The 18452-nt window shown below is 40.1% G+C and overlaps 1 protein-coding gene across 3 annotated transcripts in view; it reads right to left on the reverse strand.

Annotated features, from left to right (window-relative positions):
* Nucleotides 1–18452, reverse strand: part of RASSF8 (Ras association domain family member 8) — a 73258-nt gene that overhangs the window by 32388 nt on the left and 22418 nt on the right. For 2 of the 3 annotated variants that reach the window (XM_015629017.3, XM_015629021.3), the window contains exon 2: nucleotides 4813–4893. The gene's annotated coding sequence lies outside the window, so the exon portion shown is untranslated. Of the gene's footprint in view, nucleotides 1–4812; nucleotides 4894–10051; nucleotides 10231–18452 lie in introns of those variants that run through there. The other variant, XM_015629018.3, reaches the window with a different exon arrangement.

Here is an 18452-nt window from a genome sequence, read left to right on the forward strand (position 1 = left end):
CACTAAGAATATGCTTTAAATCATAAAAACATCCAAAACATAACATTATATTAAAATCCAACTACATGAGTCTCCTCAGACCTAGGAAAGGTTATATGAAAGAAATCCTAAATTATTCTTTATAAAATTCTTTTTTATAAAAGTACAAAGCCAGACTTAGAGAGTGAGGTAAGCCAGACATTCACATTTCTCTTCCTATTTAGTTATGAATTACTTGAATATTCAACTTGCAGGTATCTGTTAGATTTTTGCAATTTGACAAATGAGATACATTACACTTTGTTTAGCTGCTATTTCTTCTTCCTCACTCCAAGATATCAAATACTAAACCATGTTTCCTTAACAAATACAATTCAAAACTTTATTTCTTTAAAGCCCAGAAATTCTCATATTTAAACATTGTGCAACTGTCCCTTGTAGGAAGCAGTCTACAGAACTGCCAAACCTACATGGAACAAAGAGAAGAGATTGTATCAGAATGACATGCCTCCAAAAAGCTGAGTTTCTTTCCTGCCAGACAGAGAAATGACTAATATGCATTGCAATTAGTGCAAAAAACAATACTATCTTTGCAGTTCCAGGCTGGGAAAAACTACAGTTTGATGTTTACACAGCAGTAAATAAAATGGGAAAACTTTTGAATTGGGTAATGAGCACATTTTTCCTCTCAAATGTTTAATGACAGTGAATCATTAAACACCCATGAGGTGAGATCTTCCACATTTTGCTACTACAAATATAAGAATATTGCAGAATTCCCTAGTGATTGATAAATTAATAAAACACAAACTAAGTTATTTTAACTTTAGAGTCCACAGGAATTGCATAATTTTGTTTTTTCCACTGTTCTACACCAAGTAAGAAGATGCAAACCTTGCCAAAGCTTAATAAATTAATGAATAAAAAGGAGGAAATGGTTTTCCTACAGCAGCGAAGGCTTGAATGCAGCAACCTATGTCTCAAGAATCAAATATTTTTGAAGCAGAAAAGCCAGGGACTATCATCTCTACATCTAAGTGGCATTTCCACACACCATCCCCCCCTTGCCATTTATTATCAATACTTCTGTCCTTTCCAGACATCCTGTCTCCACTTACATTCTGTTTCCAGTTTACCCTCAGCTGGCAAGCACAAGATGAATCCCAACTCTGAAAATGCACTGGAAGAATTTTTTTTTTCCCCCCAACTATTACACCACTGTATTTCTTCATAAACACTTTCAAAGTATTCAACTTGAAATGCATTTCAAATACGAGAAGCATTGCTGCTCCAAATGCAAAGAAACCATTCAAATGTGGATGTAAGATCTGAGTTTTATGTAAGGACAGATGTACACAGGACTATAAAGTAAAGGAAATTCCTTAAATGAGGAAGCAAGAAGCTGCACATAATAAAAATATGACCAAGTGAGGAAGAGGGAAGAAATGAATGTACATGCCATGGTATCTTCAATTTCAGCTGCCCCACCCGTCTGAACAAGTGCAACACAGACAGCAAGGAAACAAGCAGCACTTTGTGTAGTGTGCAGCTCTGGAGTGAGGAAGAGAGACAAGAGATAAAAAGTATCTCTTGCAATGCAAAGGATGCAGCAAAACTCAAGGATCCCAGTGATACCACTGTCAAGGAAATCTTGTTTTTTTCCTGCAGTGACTCAGTGCCCAGGCAGAAGGAGAAAGGTGTGCACCCAGCAAAGCTGAGACAGGCAGGAGACACAATGAGAACCTGAGAGGCAATGCTTTTCCCTTGAAATTATTCCTCACCTCAACCAGAACTCACCAGCAGGTCAGAGCAAAACTCTCCCTGAGCCAGAGATCCTCACAGGGAACACCCAGGAACTTCTCCCACCTATTAATGCCTTTTAGTGGATACCAATCGAAGGTGAAGGGCAGGAAATCACGAGCTCCATGAATGGAGCATTTTCTGATTCATGAGCTGGGGCACTCAGATGAAAAGGGAATTGCACTCTGCTTCTATGGTTCTGGAAGGGAGCATACAGGTGTTTTTTTTCCCAGCCAGAAGAAGTATCTGCCCGGCTTAGATAGGTCAAAGGCATCTAAATCATGACAAACACAGGTCACAAAACAGCTGGCAGATACTAATCACATCTCACTGCTCACAAACCAACAAAGTCTGGTTTTGTCACTTATCCAAAATCCCAGAAAATGCAATATCACTATGCAGAAAAACATGAAGTGGCATCCTGCGAGTGAAAGGTTCTGAAGTGGGTCTCAAAACAATTTTTGTCAACTGTATTTAAGACTTTGTGTGAGTTAATTCAATTTGAAGCATTGTTAGACTTACTCTGAACTTCAAAGAAAAAGTTATGTCTATTTTTGTCTCCTTTTCATGTTTAAAGTTTACGTATTGAAAGAAAAGTATTTCACTAAGTTGCCTCTGATTTGCTGTCCACTTGTGCTACCAGAGTGAATAAATTCTGTTCCTTTTTTCATTATTCTATTTATTGATTAACACTGAATAAAAATGGATTTATTTTTTTTTCCTTAGAAGTAAAAAAAAATCTATCATTACTCCATGATTTCAGCTGGGGAAAAAGAAGTTTTAATAAAACACATACTACAGGCTGACCCAAACAGCCAGCAAAATAAAGTCACGTAACAACAACAAATTACATTAGTGATGCTTGAGGCAAAAAAACCAAACTGGTTTGTTCAAAACAAGTGAAGGTAAATAAGTAACTCTCCCTGTATGAGGATGGGCAGGCACCATCCTGATGAATTTCCAGCAGGCAAATACCTTCTGCTCTCATACAATAAAATCATTCAGAGACAGTAACTCACATGACTTGTTTCAAAGTGACAAATAAAGGAGTGACACTAAAGTCAGCTGGCAGCCAGCCACAAACTCGCTCCACTGAAAGGAATTTATTCAAATAGAGTCAACAACAAATTCTTAAATATTTTAACTTGGCAGAAGAAAACCTGGCTCAACACCACTACATTCCAAGCTTCCTGGAGCTTCAGGTTAACATAAATATGTATATATGCTCTGGCTAAGTGTCACCTGAGAAAAATAAGGCAGCAGTGTCTGTCTAAATTCTGTGTGCTGCTTCAGCAGGACTGTCCCCATGGCTGGTACCAGCCCCCCACACAAACCATCATACCCCTTCAGCAAGCTGATGTTGTTGGCTGAAGGTAGTAATTAATGCTCTGGAAATATTTGCTTTAGAAACAATCCACTGATGTCCATTAAAGAGACACATAAGGTGCCTAGAATGTGGGGCTGAAAGTGCTTTAATGAATAACCCAAAACACTTCTCAAATATGAGGCAACTTATGGCAATTCTGAAGCCAGACTCTAGCAACACAGCATTTTGGGTGCTGTACATATGGACAGATGCATCCACACACATGTACTGCCCTTCGGCAAAGCTCCTCTTCACCACAGAGAGTGCATTTTATATATGTGCATTGATATTTCTACTAGTTCTACACTATATTAAGGATAATGGAAGTATCCATCCTATGCTGCTTTCCTTCAGCTTTTCCTGTAGTAAGATAAAGCTGTTGGATCTTTATCCTTATCTGTACCTCTGATACACAGAGCATGTGACAAGCTGTCATTGTGGCAAATGAACAAAGCATTTTAATTTATTTAGCTCTGTTGGTGCCTCAGCTGCTTCAGTTATCAACAGAATACTGCTATAAATGCTGCATTTGCAATAGAAGGAGTGGTAAAATGGCAATATACACAGAGAAATGAAAAAGGTGTGTGATTGCTATGGAAGTCTATCACAGAGAAGCTGATGTGTGCACAAAAGGCAAATCAGCGTTAAACAAGGCCTGTAAATGGTGACAAGCAAGAGAAGAAGCTGCATTCTCAGTATTTCTCACTTGCTTCACCAGCCTCATCATGAAACAGGGGACTGAAAAAATCAAACCAATATGAAAAATAAACCAATGCGTAATCTGAAAGTATATGTTTTAGTCTAAGTTCTGATATTTTTCCTGTATCAAGGATTCATCATGTCAGGAAAAACACTACCTGCTACTATTTACTTTTCCTGACAACTTTTTTTGGTTTTTGGCAAATGTTTGAGTGGCTAAGCTGGGAACAGCTCCTTACAGTAAAACACAGAATCATTAAGGTTGGAAAAGATCTCCAATATCATGGAACCTTTGACCAAGCACCATCTTGTCACCCAAACCAAAGAAGAAACACCAGTTATTGCTTGAACACCTGCAAGGATGGTGACTCCTCCTCCCTGAGGAGCCCATTCCAACACCTGACAAGCCTTTTGGTGAAGCTATTCCTTCTTAAGTGAAGATCTGCTGCCCAGGATCATCTGACAAGCAGAGGAGCCAAGGACAAAAGCTTCCTCTCATTCCACACTCCCCAGTGACAGGTTAGCTGTGGGCCTCCCTCTTATACAGCAGGAAGGTGCATATCCATGGAGATGACACCATTCAGGAGACAGAAATTCTGCAGGGTGATGGCAGGTCTGCCCAGAACACAAGTGTTTAGAGAAAACATTGTACAGAGCAGGGGGACTGGGATCTTGCTCAGATTTCTAGTCACAGGAAGAAAGGGGGAATAATGATGAACTTAGGAAGTTGCCCCATCCCTGGAAGTGTTCAGGGCCATGTTGGATGGGGCTCTGACCAACCTGGGATAGGAGAAAGTGTCCCTGCTCATAGCTGTGGGGTGGAAGGAGATGATCTTTAAGGTCCCTTCCATCCCAGACCATTCTGTAATTCTTTAGGCATTAGAGTTTTCAGAATGTTCTATGTGCAAGTACTTTCAGAAGGAAGCAGGCAAAGTCTCTCTTGGAGGGTTTTGGTGCTGAATTCTTACCTGCAGATGAAGACAGATGTCTGCTTATGCTCGATCTGCTGCTCCAAGCATCAGCGTCCACTCTGCTTACAAGGGCAGTTCCTAGAAGGAAAAAAGGAGGAATATTGCTATACATAAGTGAAACTACCTTCCTGAGGATTAACTTCTATTCCCCCTCCTTCCTTTAATGTTTTGGAAGAACACAAGTGTTCACCTGGCACCTATAGATCTACAACTGCCTGGTACACACAAGCAGTATTCTATTTTTGAAAAGTCAGTTCAAAAGAAAAGTGGAATACTGCTCTTAATTTGCTGCTTCTTATACCTGGTGTGACATGTTCCTGCTATAAATAATTAAGTGTGGTAAACAACATTTCAACAGCTTTCCAGAACATTAGAAAAAAAACCAAAAATCCCCTAAACACTGTGTTAGGTAGTCACAAGCATCTACCACTGGTAAATTGTAAATATAGGAGATTGTGAAATAATCTTCTTTCCCAATTTTCTTTTTAAGGAAAATAATCCTCAGACTGGAGCGCTTCCAGATGTAAAACCCTCCAAGTGCTCCGGAGCTGCACACCCTGACTCCCTCGCAGCAGTGAATCACGAGCAATGCATGCACAAACAGCCAAACAAACTGGGCAAAAGGTAACAAATCCCAAACTGCTGATTAAGACTAATAATCAGCTTGGAAGGGATGCTTACTACAACAATGTTTAACAGCATCATTGTGACAGACATTGCCTAATATTATGGCACAGCCAAAGAGAACATGTGAGATGTGGTTATTTTTTAAGACTTCACACCCAAAGATTTTCTGGATAATATTTTAAAGGAACATATATTTTATGTGTAACTCTACATGGGAACTTTATAGAGTGCAGCATGGAAAAACAGCTCTACATCAGAAAAACTTTCCACTGGTATTTCAGCATCTCCTCTACTACTCTTGTCAGACAATGAATTTTGCCCAGACAAAATGTTAGTCTCCTAACATCATTCCAATGGAAAGATGTAATAAGTACCAACTCCAGCATAAGAACATCATAAGAGTTTAGAAAACAACAAAAACCTCTAAAAGATCTGGAAAGAAGGGAGGTCAGTAAAATATTGGACCATGCACATGATGCATCAAAGCCCTATAGGAGTAATTGCTTCCCTCATTATAGCCCAAAACTCCACAATAGCACATTCAGGAGCTCCAAAAGTCTCAGGCACACATAATTTTCACCATGACTAACTGAATACGCAGCTTTCATCCATAAACCAGAATTAATTAAATTCCTGGTTTGCCAGAATATGTTTTTGTGATGTTTTGTGCTTTCCACTCTGCAGACCCACTAACATTTACTAATGGTTCACATAAGCCTTTCACTCTAGACCCGAAATGAACAGAATAATTTTTGGTGAGTTTATGTCTCTCAGCTGAGAAGCTGTAATTTAACAGAAGGAAGATATGCTTGTTAAATCTCCATAACGTATTTGATTGCAGTTCCATTAGAGAACATTCCTTTAAGTTCTCCACTCAGGTTTATTCACCACATAGTCCTAAGTAGGGTCAAACAGTCATAGAAAATGCAGAACATTCATCTAACCCACCACATCAGGTTAAATCACCAGTGCTTGAACCCCAGTTACTTATCAATCCCCACTTACACATGTTAGATTAGGAAAATAAATCTGGTTTCAGGATACAGATGGTGAATTAGTTAATCCAGAGGCACAGATGCTTGAATTTTGCTGGGGGAGGGAGAGAAGAGAGAAATAATCTCACCCTAAACTATGAAAACTCAGCTTTGAGATGCTAAAAGTTATCTTTATCTACTGCAAACTGATCAACTGCCAATACACAAATAGTAAACATTTCAAGTACTGCCGTTTGTTAATTACTCCAGGACACTTCATACAAAAGCCAAAGAATAGTGGATTCTGAACCTGAGAATGGAGTGGCCGTGGTGCTGATCCACAGCAGCAGGGACGAAAACTTCCACTCCAACAGAGCTCCATTATCTGCAGCTCTATTGAAACCCTAAAGCTCTTCTCAGACCACTCTGCAAACTGAGTGGGAAGGAGGTAAGGATAAGAGCCACATTCTGTCCTTGGGGACCCCTATTAAATCAGATTCCCAACATCAGCCGCTTCCTCTTTGTTTTCCTCAAGCCATATGGCTTCCTGACAAAATCTGTACAAACAATAAATCCATTAATCAAGCCACTGCTGGAGGAAAAGGCGCTTTTTTCCCCCCTTCTCTTCATCAATCCAGACATTTTAATGGAGATGTTTTATGTATTTTATTTCATGAAAGTCCCAAGGAAAATACTAAAGTGGTCTTTGTTCTCACACTGTAACCCCAGCTCCAGTTTGTACTTGTAGAAGGAGATCCTCACAGAAAATGCAAAAATATACAGGAATAGAGACAAATCAGTCAAACCAATGAGAAAGTAGTCCAGCCTAATAGAAACTTAGCAAGGATACAAGATAAATCACTGCCTAAATTTGCTGGCATACTGTCTCAAAAAAACAAAAGTTACAAAGAAAACATAATTAACAGAAGTAGGTAAAATAAGAGCCATTAAAAGTCTATTCTCGCAAGGCTCTGAGGAGATGCACACATGCAAATGCCACAAGTAGCTCAAAAGAAGAGCTTCTTTTAAGAGACAGCACAAAAAAGGACTTCCCCAGAGGTCAGGTTTCTTTTTAAGGTGAATCAAGATGACCAACCTGCTATACCCATCTGTTTTGGCACCTCCACACTGGTGAAACGGTGCTGGTGACAATGTGCATCTCAGATCAGGAGGAAATACACACTGCACATGCAGGGAACTCGGTGGGAGGGTGGAAATACAGAGAGCAGTAAGATTTCTACCTCCTGTGTGTGGGAAACTCCCTTTCCAGCAGGTGGAAAGATCTACTTCTCTGAAAGAAGGGAGACGAACACTAAACCCAAACCTAACCAGGCTCATTCTTTCACCAAACTAAACGTACACTTGAGGGACTGCTGTAAATGCAAACTGCCTGTTTTGATGATCCGTTCCCATGGAGGTTTTTCCCAAAACTTCTTTGACTGAACTTTTATTAGTCAATAGTCTGCAGTGCAAGAGGAGGATTGGGAAGAACAAGAAATAACTTTCCAACTCAGGTGGTCCCTTTCAGTCACATACTTCTAAAGCAACTGTGACCCTTCCACTCACATGGAAGGGAAACAAGATTGGCATGGTAACAAATCTTTTTACCTTTAATCATGTTTTATTTTCTTCACAGGTGGTCTACAGCTTACTGAATGATCAAAACTGTTCCTCAATTCATGTGAACAAAAACAACCCGCTGTTTAAATGAAGTTCAGGAAACACAAAGCAGTTTATCATACTGACAAAGACCTTAGAGAAAGAGCATTAAAAAAGGTGTGAAGTTCACTTTTCAAAATTTGGAGTGTGTTTCTTTTGGGGGGGGAAGGGGGGGAAGGTGGTGTTTGAGGTTTTTTTAAATACAGGAAAGCAGCATTCTTGATTAAAGGCAGGAAATCTTTGAAATTACATCCCTTTCTGTCTGTTGAATTAAGTAACAATTAGCCACAAAGAAGAAAAAATACAGAAAGAATAGCTTAGAAAGTTTGAGTCATTATCTCCACAGAGACACATCTGTAATCTTAACAAGGTCAGAACATTTCAGTCAGTTCTTGTGGGTAATGGGAGATGCAAAATGTTAGCTTCTGTTCCTATCAAGGCAACGACAACTCAGAGACTGCAGGTATCAGCTGGAGCCTACACCACTATGAATTACTAGCCTTGAGGCCACAGCCTAGAAAGATACAGTATCATATCCAAAGTACAGATGGATCTGTGAATGCCTGGAGGTAGTGATGAAAGGTGTGTTTGCTTTGGACAGGGTGGTGAGGAGGATCAGGTGCTGCCAGCTAGGGAGGCCTTTTACCACATCTGGGGCAGATGGTCCCAATTATCTTCTCATCACTAGTAATCAGAAGTCATCCTTCAGCAGCTATATAACAACCGATGTAAAAATAAACTTGGGATTGGTGTTTGGCTTCTAGCAAGAAGAGAGCTTGCCTGTCACAAGTCAGTCAGTGCAGGCAGCATCCTGGCCTGGAGTCTCATTTACAAGCCTGTGGTATGGAGCTCTGCAGGTGCCAGATGTGTCTTTGTATCAGGTGTGAAAACAATACAGGAAATGCTGACAAGAAAATTTAGGGACACACCAGTGAGGAGGAGAAGGCAGTTCTCCCTCCTGCCAGCTCACTCTTCTGTCCTTTCTGACCCTATTCATAACGAACAGCAGGTGCTCCCAAATTAACAGGATCTGATCACCCTGCTTTGGCTACTGCTCTTACCTGTGGGGACAAAACTGATTCAAACTGGAAGCAAGACACATTACTAGGAGAATATCAAGAACACCAAGCTCTTTATGTCTTCACTGACATGAAGAGTCAGTGCAGCCACTTATTCATGCCCTCACTTGACTGTTGAAGGTAGCCAGTCATAACAAGATGAAAAAAAAATTTATCACCTCTCTTCCCTGAGCAACCCAACACCTGAAAAAGAATCGAGAGGACTTGTCCAGCCCAGACTTCACTGCACCATTAAGTCCCACACCCTGTGTTTGCAGAGGCAACACCATTTACATCCCATAAAAGAAGGTGGTTCTTTGTTACTGCTCTCTTATTTAGCTCTTCTCAGGGAGAGAAAAAAAATGCTTATCTTCAAATTCAGCCTTAAACTACTCCTTATTTCTTATTTGCTCACAACACTGTATCCCAGTTTAAGCTCTGTGGTGTTGAAAAGCAAGTGCTACAAAAAAACATGACACATGAACCAAGAAAGAGTGAAATTAAAACCATAATGCAGCTTGTTATAAAAGGAAAAGTCTTGACTGAGATCTCCGGAGTTCTGCCTGTCATTTGTCTCCTCGCAAGTACGTGAAGGGCATTTGCTTTCCAGGAACAAGAGGATTGAATTAATTTAATACATTTCTAAGCCTTTAGAGTTCCAGTTGTTGAGAAAGAAGAAAAACACTTGAAGTAATTTATTTTCTTTTTGTTTAAATGACAGAGCTAGGGGAGCCCTGGCACATGAGCTCAGAGGACATGAGAGCAGAATACTCTCAGGTAGAGCATGTTGCTTTCTCTTCCTCCAAACTAACACTTCGTTTTGCAACCCCTGTGATTAAAGCCCATGGAACCATTACTCCAGGATGAAAAGGGGGTCTTATACAGCAGGGAACCATCACAGCTCACCCACAGACTCACCTGCACGTCCTACTCTAGTCCTTTATCCCCATGGCTACGCCTGGAAAACACCAGAGGAATTGCACAGGAACCAGGAGCTTCTCTTTTTCTCAGCTAGAAGACTTCATTTTTTTCAACACAGGAGGCACTGAGGTTTCACATTCACTGAAAGGAGGTTTTCCTCTGCTTCCTTCAGCAGCCCTGGAAGCACAATGGTTCCAACAAGCTGCTGATCAGAGGATTCCCTCCCAAAACACTGCTCTGACCACACCACTGTGGTTCCAAGCAGTCTGGCTCACTTCACAAGGTAATTATCCAACAGAACAACACACAAAGTCATGGCAAGAATTTGCTTTGCTGCTGAAAACTTCTTTTTCACTCACAGTCAACCCAAGTCTGCCCTTTGATTTAAAGGGAGCAGCTTCCTCACTTTACATTCCTGCCTCCCCTGCACAATTTCACACTTGACTACTAATTCTTCAAACACAGCAAACTCCTGCCATACCTACCTATGACTAAGTGTTTTTTGGACTGGTTCTCAAAAAAGCAGGTATGAGAAAGCATATTTAAAGAAAAAGAGCAAGAGACTAAGTAATACAGTCAAGCAGCATTTAGCAGAAATCAGGATTAGGCCTGGTTATTGACACACCCACTGACCTGTTCGGGTTGGAGGTTAGCTCTTGTTATTAATACTAGTGGTTAGAGCTACAGGAAGCCATTTTAAAGGAACGATTCAAGTTAAAACATGTATATCATTAAGCATGCACATCTCTGAAAAAGTACAGTTGGGCAAGTCATCCAGGTATTTAGGTAACATAGAAGGGGTAGCACATAAAAATAGAAGTACAATGACGTGGCATTTGCTTTCATTTCTTTCCTTGAGGGTAAGTCTATTTGACAGTAACTGAAAAAAAACCCAGTGGAATGAGAGTCTGGTTTATTTCCATTTGTGTAGTTAAAACCATGTAGAGCTAATGAAAAATGATCCAAAATCTCCCTTTCCAGAGGAGCTGTAGCTGCTCCATCCCTGGAAGTGTCCAAGGCCAGGCTGGATGGGGCTCTGAGAAACCTGGGATAGTGGAAGGTGTCCCTCCCTATGGCAGAGGGTTGGAACAGCATGAGCTTTAAAGTCCCTACAGATTTTATGATTCCTTTACCACTGAGCAGGTGTCCCTGCCACACTCTGCTGGTGGCAAAGCTGTGGCTCACCATGCAGCCTGTGATTGCAGTACAACCAGAAACCATCAGCCCCTCCAGTTTGCTCACAGTTGATATTGCAATTGCTAAGTAAACAATGCTCCACTTTCTAGGTACTGCCAGACAATTTCCATTTCCACATCATAATAAGAATCTATAGTCAATTTTTGAGAGCCTGTTCTATTTTTGAAAATAATGAAAGACTGCTGCTATCTTTGCAAGTGAAAGCCCTTCTTTTCTACTTCTCTGGGTTGTTTACACAGCATCCCTTTGTGTGATAATTTGGCCTGGTTTTGTATGAGCACCGAGGTAGGCTATTTGCAGAGCCCACATCAGGAGCATATATAATTAAGATATCATAAAATCATTAATAAAATAATTAAGATATCAGGATTAAACAGTCACTGTTTGTAAATTCAAATTGGTTAAGTTTAGGATTAACCCAAGCCAGCAAAAATACCCAGTGTCAAGTCAGTCTTGTCTGTAACATCAGCAGTACATTCAACATCACTCTGGATTTCCAAATAACCCTTTCAATACAAGACAGCTCTTGCTTAAACCAGAGATTTTACAGAGGGTTTAAAGGTGAACTTCAATTACTCTTTTCTTGGCAAGGAGTCATAAGCCACTGCTAATAACCCCGATTCCAGACTTCTTAGAATTGCACAGGACAAAGCAAAGCAGTTAAGACAGTGCTCCCAGCAGCAAAACCTGGCAGGTGACAGAAATCCAGCCCCTGTTCCACAGGCCTGCAGTGCTGTCTTTTGTGACTGCCACCATACAGGCAAGTGCACTGCTGCAGCCTTCCATTTGATTTCACAAACTCATCTTTTGCCTGTTTCCAAAGCACACAGCTCCATGGAAAGCAGAAAATTCTGAACTGTACTGTTCTTCCTGCCCGCTCCATTTCTGCCTGGCCCACATGGAACCCCCCAGTTCTGAATGAACTGGGGCAGGAATCAAATCCACATTTGTAAGAGCCAGAAGCTCACAAAGGGTCCAGCAATATATATATATATACATGCATGAGCCAATGAAACCACTGCTGAGAGGATCAAAGGAGCCAGTGAATTCCTCCCTGGACATGCCAGTGGCTCATCCACAAGGAAAGGACATCACCAAGACAAATCACTTTGACTCATGACACCCCCACTTCATCTTTGTACATGAGGCAAAGTTGAAGTGCTCAAGGGCCAAAGAGACTTCATATTCATCATCAATACATTAAGAGATCTTTACTTGAGATGATGTCTTGAAAAAAGCTTCATTAATGTATGTAAAATATGGAAAAGTGGATAACAACATGCAGTTTTCTTGTTTATCTTGAAACACCCACAAAGTAACTCTATTTCAGTATAAGGATAATGCAGTATGTTTGTTAAGCAATAATTTCTTCCAGGTAACTTGTGCCTGCAAATAGCTTCCATCTAATGAACTTCAAATGTCTAACTGAAAGCACACACTGGCTAATAAGAGGTAAAATAGTGAAGTGTGCAGCTGTTACGTGTTCCATGGCTGTAAAAAACAGTCACAGATGGCACCTGCAGAGAGCAAAGCCAGGCCTGAAAGCCTGCAGATTTCCAGCTTCCTCCACGAGCATTAGTCCTTGGGGAAGATGACTACTCTCCATCAGTCCTTCATCCAATGTCCCTGTCCTGTGCCATTGTGTTCCCCTCCCAGAGTGTGTCAGGAAATATTATGGGGATTATAATACACCATATCTTAGTTACTAACCAAATAAATAAACATCTTACAGCAGCTACTGCTGTTATATAATCACAGATTTCTTTTCATGTGGAGCTTTAATCTCTCACTTCATCACGTAGTCAAAAGATGCCAAACTTCCTTTTTCTTTCCTTGCAATTACCCATGAGTCAATGGAAGACAAACACGGAGCTGATTTTTGCTGGATTTACTGCACTCTGTCCAAGGAAATTTAATCAAGCCTCTGTACAACAAATTCCAAGTACACTTGGACCTCACACAGGTGCAAGTGTAAGGCAAATGTGAGAGAGAGAAAAGTTAATTTCATTATTGCAATCCACTGCCTCCTTCCCAAACAGCAGGAAGAAAAGCCACAGCATTTGTCTCTCTTGAGACTTCAACTTAGGAGAAACTCTGCAGAAAGTGATCATGGCACAGCAGTTTCAGAACTAATTACAATCTCTAGTTGGACACTTACTGGTAGTTAATTAGCACTTGGGAGATATAAGGGCCAACACATCATCAGCTACCAGGAAATGCAATTTATGCATTAAAGTCTTTGAAATTTATTTATTTATTTGATAGTATAAAGGTACATAAGTTCTTGCTTCGTCTGCTACAAAACTTCATTTTTGTCATTGGCAACACAACTCAACACTTAAAAAGTCACTAATAATCAAGAAAAAAACAACACTTTACTGTCCTGTTCTACAGCTCAGCTCATGGCACAGGCTGGTGCTGTCACTGTTAAATCCACCTCCTCACATCTCACACCAATGGGGTTGCTAAGGGTAAATAATTAATTCTAATGTAAACATTAAACCCAAGTCTTCTTATACAAACATGACCCCTCCCTATCAGTCAGAACTTGAATTCTCTGAAAAATTTTTGGGGGTGAAATGCAAGGTATGGAATGAGAGACAAGGAAAAGCTGCTTTAATAGATGACTGCTCAAGTCTAGTAGGTCAAATAAAAAAAGGAAAGTAACCACATAAGGGTTTGTCACAAACAATAAGATAATGGGCTGGTTAAAAAATATAGCAAAGTAAAAACAAACATCATAAAGCTTAGTGGCATCCCTGCCTGTGGCCTGCTGTAGACCAAGATGATTTTTAAGCTCCCTCCAACCCAAATCAGTCTGTGACTCTAGATAACCAGACTCTCCAAGTACTAGAACAGTGGAATGAGAGAAAATCTTCACATCCCCAAAGCTTTTTCTTCACAAGCTCTTCAAAGCAGGAAATCCTTTATTTTTAAAATTTTCCTAATTGACTAATGAAGTCCTCACATTAACCCCAGAGTCAGACCAAGGCAGAAGACAACACTTCAAAGACTCTTCCCTACAGTTGAACAACCAGTTGCTTGTTTACTTTTTTTTGTTTGCTTGGTTTTGTTAGGGGACTGTCAGACTCATTACCCAAAATTATGTGCCCAACTTAAGCCCGAAGAAATGGAAAGATTTCTTCAGGGTTCAAAAGTGGGACTGAGATCTGCTGCCATTAGCAGAAAAAACAGGAAAAGAATCAAGATCGAGAAAAGCAGCAATAAAGTCCATTGCATCTGTGACACTGTTTTCACACTCCTGTGGCACTGTCTCTCTTTTGATTGAGGGCAGTGGTCAGCAAACCCCCCCAAATTCCCTTTGGAAAGGTCCCATGCACTGTAACACCATGTGGGGGTTCCAAACTTGTGCAGTCCAAAGCCAAAGAGCTGCAAACACATGAGAGCAATCTGTGCCAGAGCCTAACACCCTCACAGGGAACAATTTCTTCTTCATATCCAACCTAAACCTGCTCTCTGACAGTGTGAAGCCATTGCCCCTTGTCCTGTCACTCCAGGCCCTTGTCAAGAGTCTCTCTCCATCTTTCCTGTGGGTTCCCTTCAGGCACTGCAAGGCCACAGTGAGGTCACCCCAAAGCCTTCTCTTCCCCAGGCTGAACAATCCCAATTGTTCCCTCAGCCTTTCCTCCCAGCAGAACTGCTCCATCCCTCTGATGCCCTTGGTGTCCCTGCTCTGGCCTGGCTGCAGCAGCTCCCTGTCCTTCCTGTGCTGGGATTTGGAGACAATTTTAGTTAACACTGACTCAGATCCCATCCAAATTACACCAGTTCTGATGAGCTCTCACACTTTCAATTTCCACAATTTCAGTAAAAACCAAGAAACAGCTAATTAAAGCCTTAGTTAGGATAGCTTCCTCCCCTGGGGCAAATGGATTCCACCTACACACAAAACTTACAAAACAGTCAATAGCAAAGTGTAAATATCGCCTGAAACTAACACTCAACGATCAATGAAACTGCATATATAACAAAGAGGCCGAATAGAATGTTTTAACCTTCTTTGAGAATGACCAAGTCTAACAATGTTAAAAGGCTTTTGGAGGCTAAGAAATGCACAGCTTGTTTCTATAAAAAGTCTAATGCAATCTCATTTAAAACTACTCTCTTGCTACTACATCTAAACAGCAGGTGGGTACACAACAACACTGGACAGCTGAGACACGGAAACAACCAAACTGTAAGCACAAGACCTGCATAGTGACCAAACTCCATCACAAACCCACAGGATAGCACTACCTCTCTGAAAAGTATTTAATGAAAACATCTGCTTTTCTCCTTTATGCTTCATACCTCTTAATGCAAGTGCTGAAATCACCTGAACAAAAAGCTCAGCTCTTGGGGGTACTTAACCCATGCCAGGATAGCTGGGAGCTGAACAAGAAAATCCTCACTAAGTTTTCTGTAGTTACTCAAGACACATGCAGACCATGAATTTGCCTGGTTCGTTCATCCCTTTGCTAATTCCTACAAGGACACAAGACAATTCCACCTCCAAAGAAACCAGCAGAAACCAGCAATTACCTCAAAGAGCCTCAATGATGCCCTTAAGCAGACTAATGTTTCCTTATGGAAATGCCATATAGGCACCTAAAATTCCACTGGGCAGAATCTAATATCACTAGAAGGTCTGCATTTGTATTCCTTCTTTGTTTGCTTTCCTGTTGCACCATCGGGTGCCATCTGCACAGCTTATTCTTTAAATTAGTGCTTTGTGGAAAAAACCACAAAGAACACTCAGTTATTAATCATAATCCTTAAGTATTATGTTAAGAACACACCAACTCAGTTGACTTAGCATAGTTATGCATTAAAACTATCGGAAGCTTTAAAGGACATTTACATACTTTCTCAGATTAGCCAAATACTAAGTGAAAAATCCCACTTCATGGTGAGAAAATGGGCCAGTTCTCAGTACATTAACAATATCTTAATTTTTTGAGTTAAAAGCCACATTCAAGCATTTTTACTAGACATTGCTGTTTATAATAACTGGACAACATCTGAGTTCAGGCAATCTCTTCAGCTGGAAGAGACACATCTATAACAATGAAAATTTTATTCACTTTATAATAAAGTATCAACCTACAGCACTCCTTGTAACATAATACACTAGTTGCACACAATATTTAATTCAGCTGCAGTAACTGAGAATCCTCTTTGCTGACAGAAGCTCAAAAAATAATTCATTTTTCACCTGATCAATTATAGCTAAATAATTCTATACTGTAGACTGTTTCTCTGCCACAGCACCAACTCCCTGCATTGAGACTCCTCTCTATTTCCAATATCAGAGTTTCCAACAGAAACTACTTTTAATTAGGTAACCTCTGGATTTCCATAAACAAAACAGCGTTCTACAAACTGGTTATGAGGGCCTAATTTTGACTTGCCCTTTGGATGCTCTTTACTAAAGAAAACACAGAGCAATGGGATAACAGTGCCACACAGAAGCACTTTAACTTGTCACCAAAAAGACCTATTTTGCTCACAAAATCTACCAGTTTAGGTTAGTACTACTTTCCTTTGCCAAATTTCTTTCAGGTACACTGTAGCTCCTTGTTCTTTGTGTTGGTTCAGGTCAGCAAGGCACCAAGGAAGAGATGCAGAAGCCAGGTAAGCAGTTTCAAAATAATGTTGTATGTACATGATTATCACAGGAAAGTTAGTAATTCTGACAAAAGGACTACAACAATGTGGTTGGCAAAGCGTTCCATCAGATTTTTCAAACATTCACAAGAGGCATTCAGAAACAAAGGAGAAAAACCAACATGAAACAAAGCAAGGCAAGACTTTCACTGCTGTGCTACACAGGAATCAAATGTGACTCACTCACAGCTTATCTCAGCCTCCTATCAGCATTTTCAGAAGGAAGCCTTCCCTGATCACAAGTAAAAGCCTGTTAGAACTGATACAAACATCTAATAGCTGACCCACACACACCAAAAATAAAAAACCGAAAAAACCCCAAAATAACCCAAACCCAAACTCAGCCACACCATGAACCAAACCTCAAAAAGATTTGACACAGCATGAGGAGAATGTGCTACTTCAGGAGTCAAGACCTCCTCACTCCACTGTGCTGGTGGCACAAACTCTGTTCTTCAGGCATTCAGGAAAATGGAAGAGCCACTAATGGCCAGAGCAGGAGTTCAGCAGGACAAAAAAAAACATTATACAACCTGAAACAACTTCGCAACTGATGGAAAGAGGCTTTGGAAATCCAGATGTTCAGCAGAACAGCCCAGGAGTGCCACATTCCTTCTCTGCAGAAGGCAAGAGCAGAGTGTAACACTACTTTTTTTTGTTTCAGAAGATGAATGAAAGTTTAATTAGCCCAGATCTTCAGAGGAGGGAGCTAAATTTTTTAAAGCCATGTCCAACTGTGATGAGAATTAGGAGTAACAAGAGTTATCTATATTTGATGTGTAGCAGAGGAACAAAATTACCAAACACGACCAACATTAATAGAACCAGACACTCTTGTTACTAATTTTTCTCAGTTACATTTTAGAAAGGACATTCTTTTTTTATTATTTGTAAATAGAAATCATACTTGTCAACTATTTATTCCAGTCATTTTTGTCCTTCTTGCCCTTGAGATTAATTTGATGTAGAAAAGCACATACTTTGCATAAGACATAATGCCCCATATGAGAACAATTGCTAGATTTTACTAAGTGACCTGGCATCACCATGAAATTATTTCTTTGCTACATAAAATATTTTTAAGATGGATTTAATATAGGACAAAAACATTGGTTCAGTCACCTCCAAAAGAACTCACAATAAAAAATGAGTGTATACAGGTAAGTATGCTGTTATGCAATTCTTAATAAATAAGTTTTGGAAATGCATTAAAATCAGAATCAGCATTTTCTTCACAGTTTGCCTTTAAAAGACAAATAATTATTTTATTCCTGCCAGTGTAGCAAGCTAGTAACAATCCAACTTAAAAGTTATTCTATTTCAAGCTTGTTTCCTACCCAAAATTAAGTGAAGTTGGTTTACATTACTTGACAAATGCAGTAAAGGCAAGACACCTGGCACTTGAATACAAGAGCGTCACATACACTGGATATTATTGCATAGCTGAAACAAAAATATAATTTAAATATTTAAATAATATTTAACATGGCAGAACCCTATGTCCTAGGAAAGTCCTTGCCCACAGCAGCGGCTT

The sequence above is a fragment of the Parus major genome, chromosome 1A (genome assembly GCF_001522545.3).
Source record: "Parus major isolate Abel chromosome 1A, Parus_major1.1, whole genome shotgun sequence".
In the NCBI taxonomy this organism is placed as follows: domain Eukaryota; kingdom Metazoa; phylum Chordata; class Aves; order Passeriformes; family Paridae; genus Parus; species Parus major.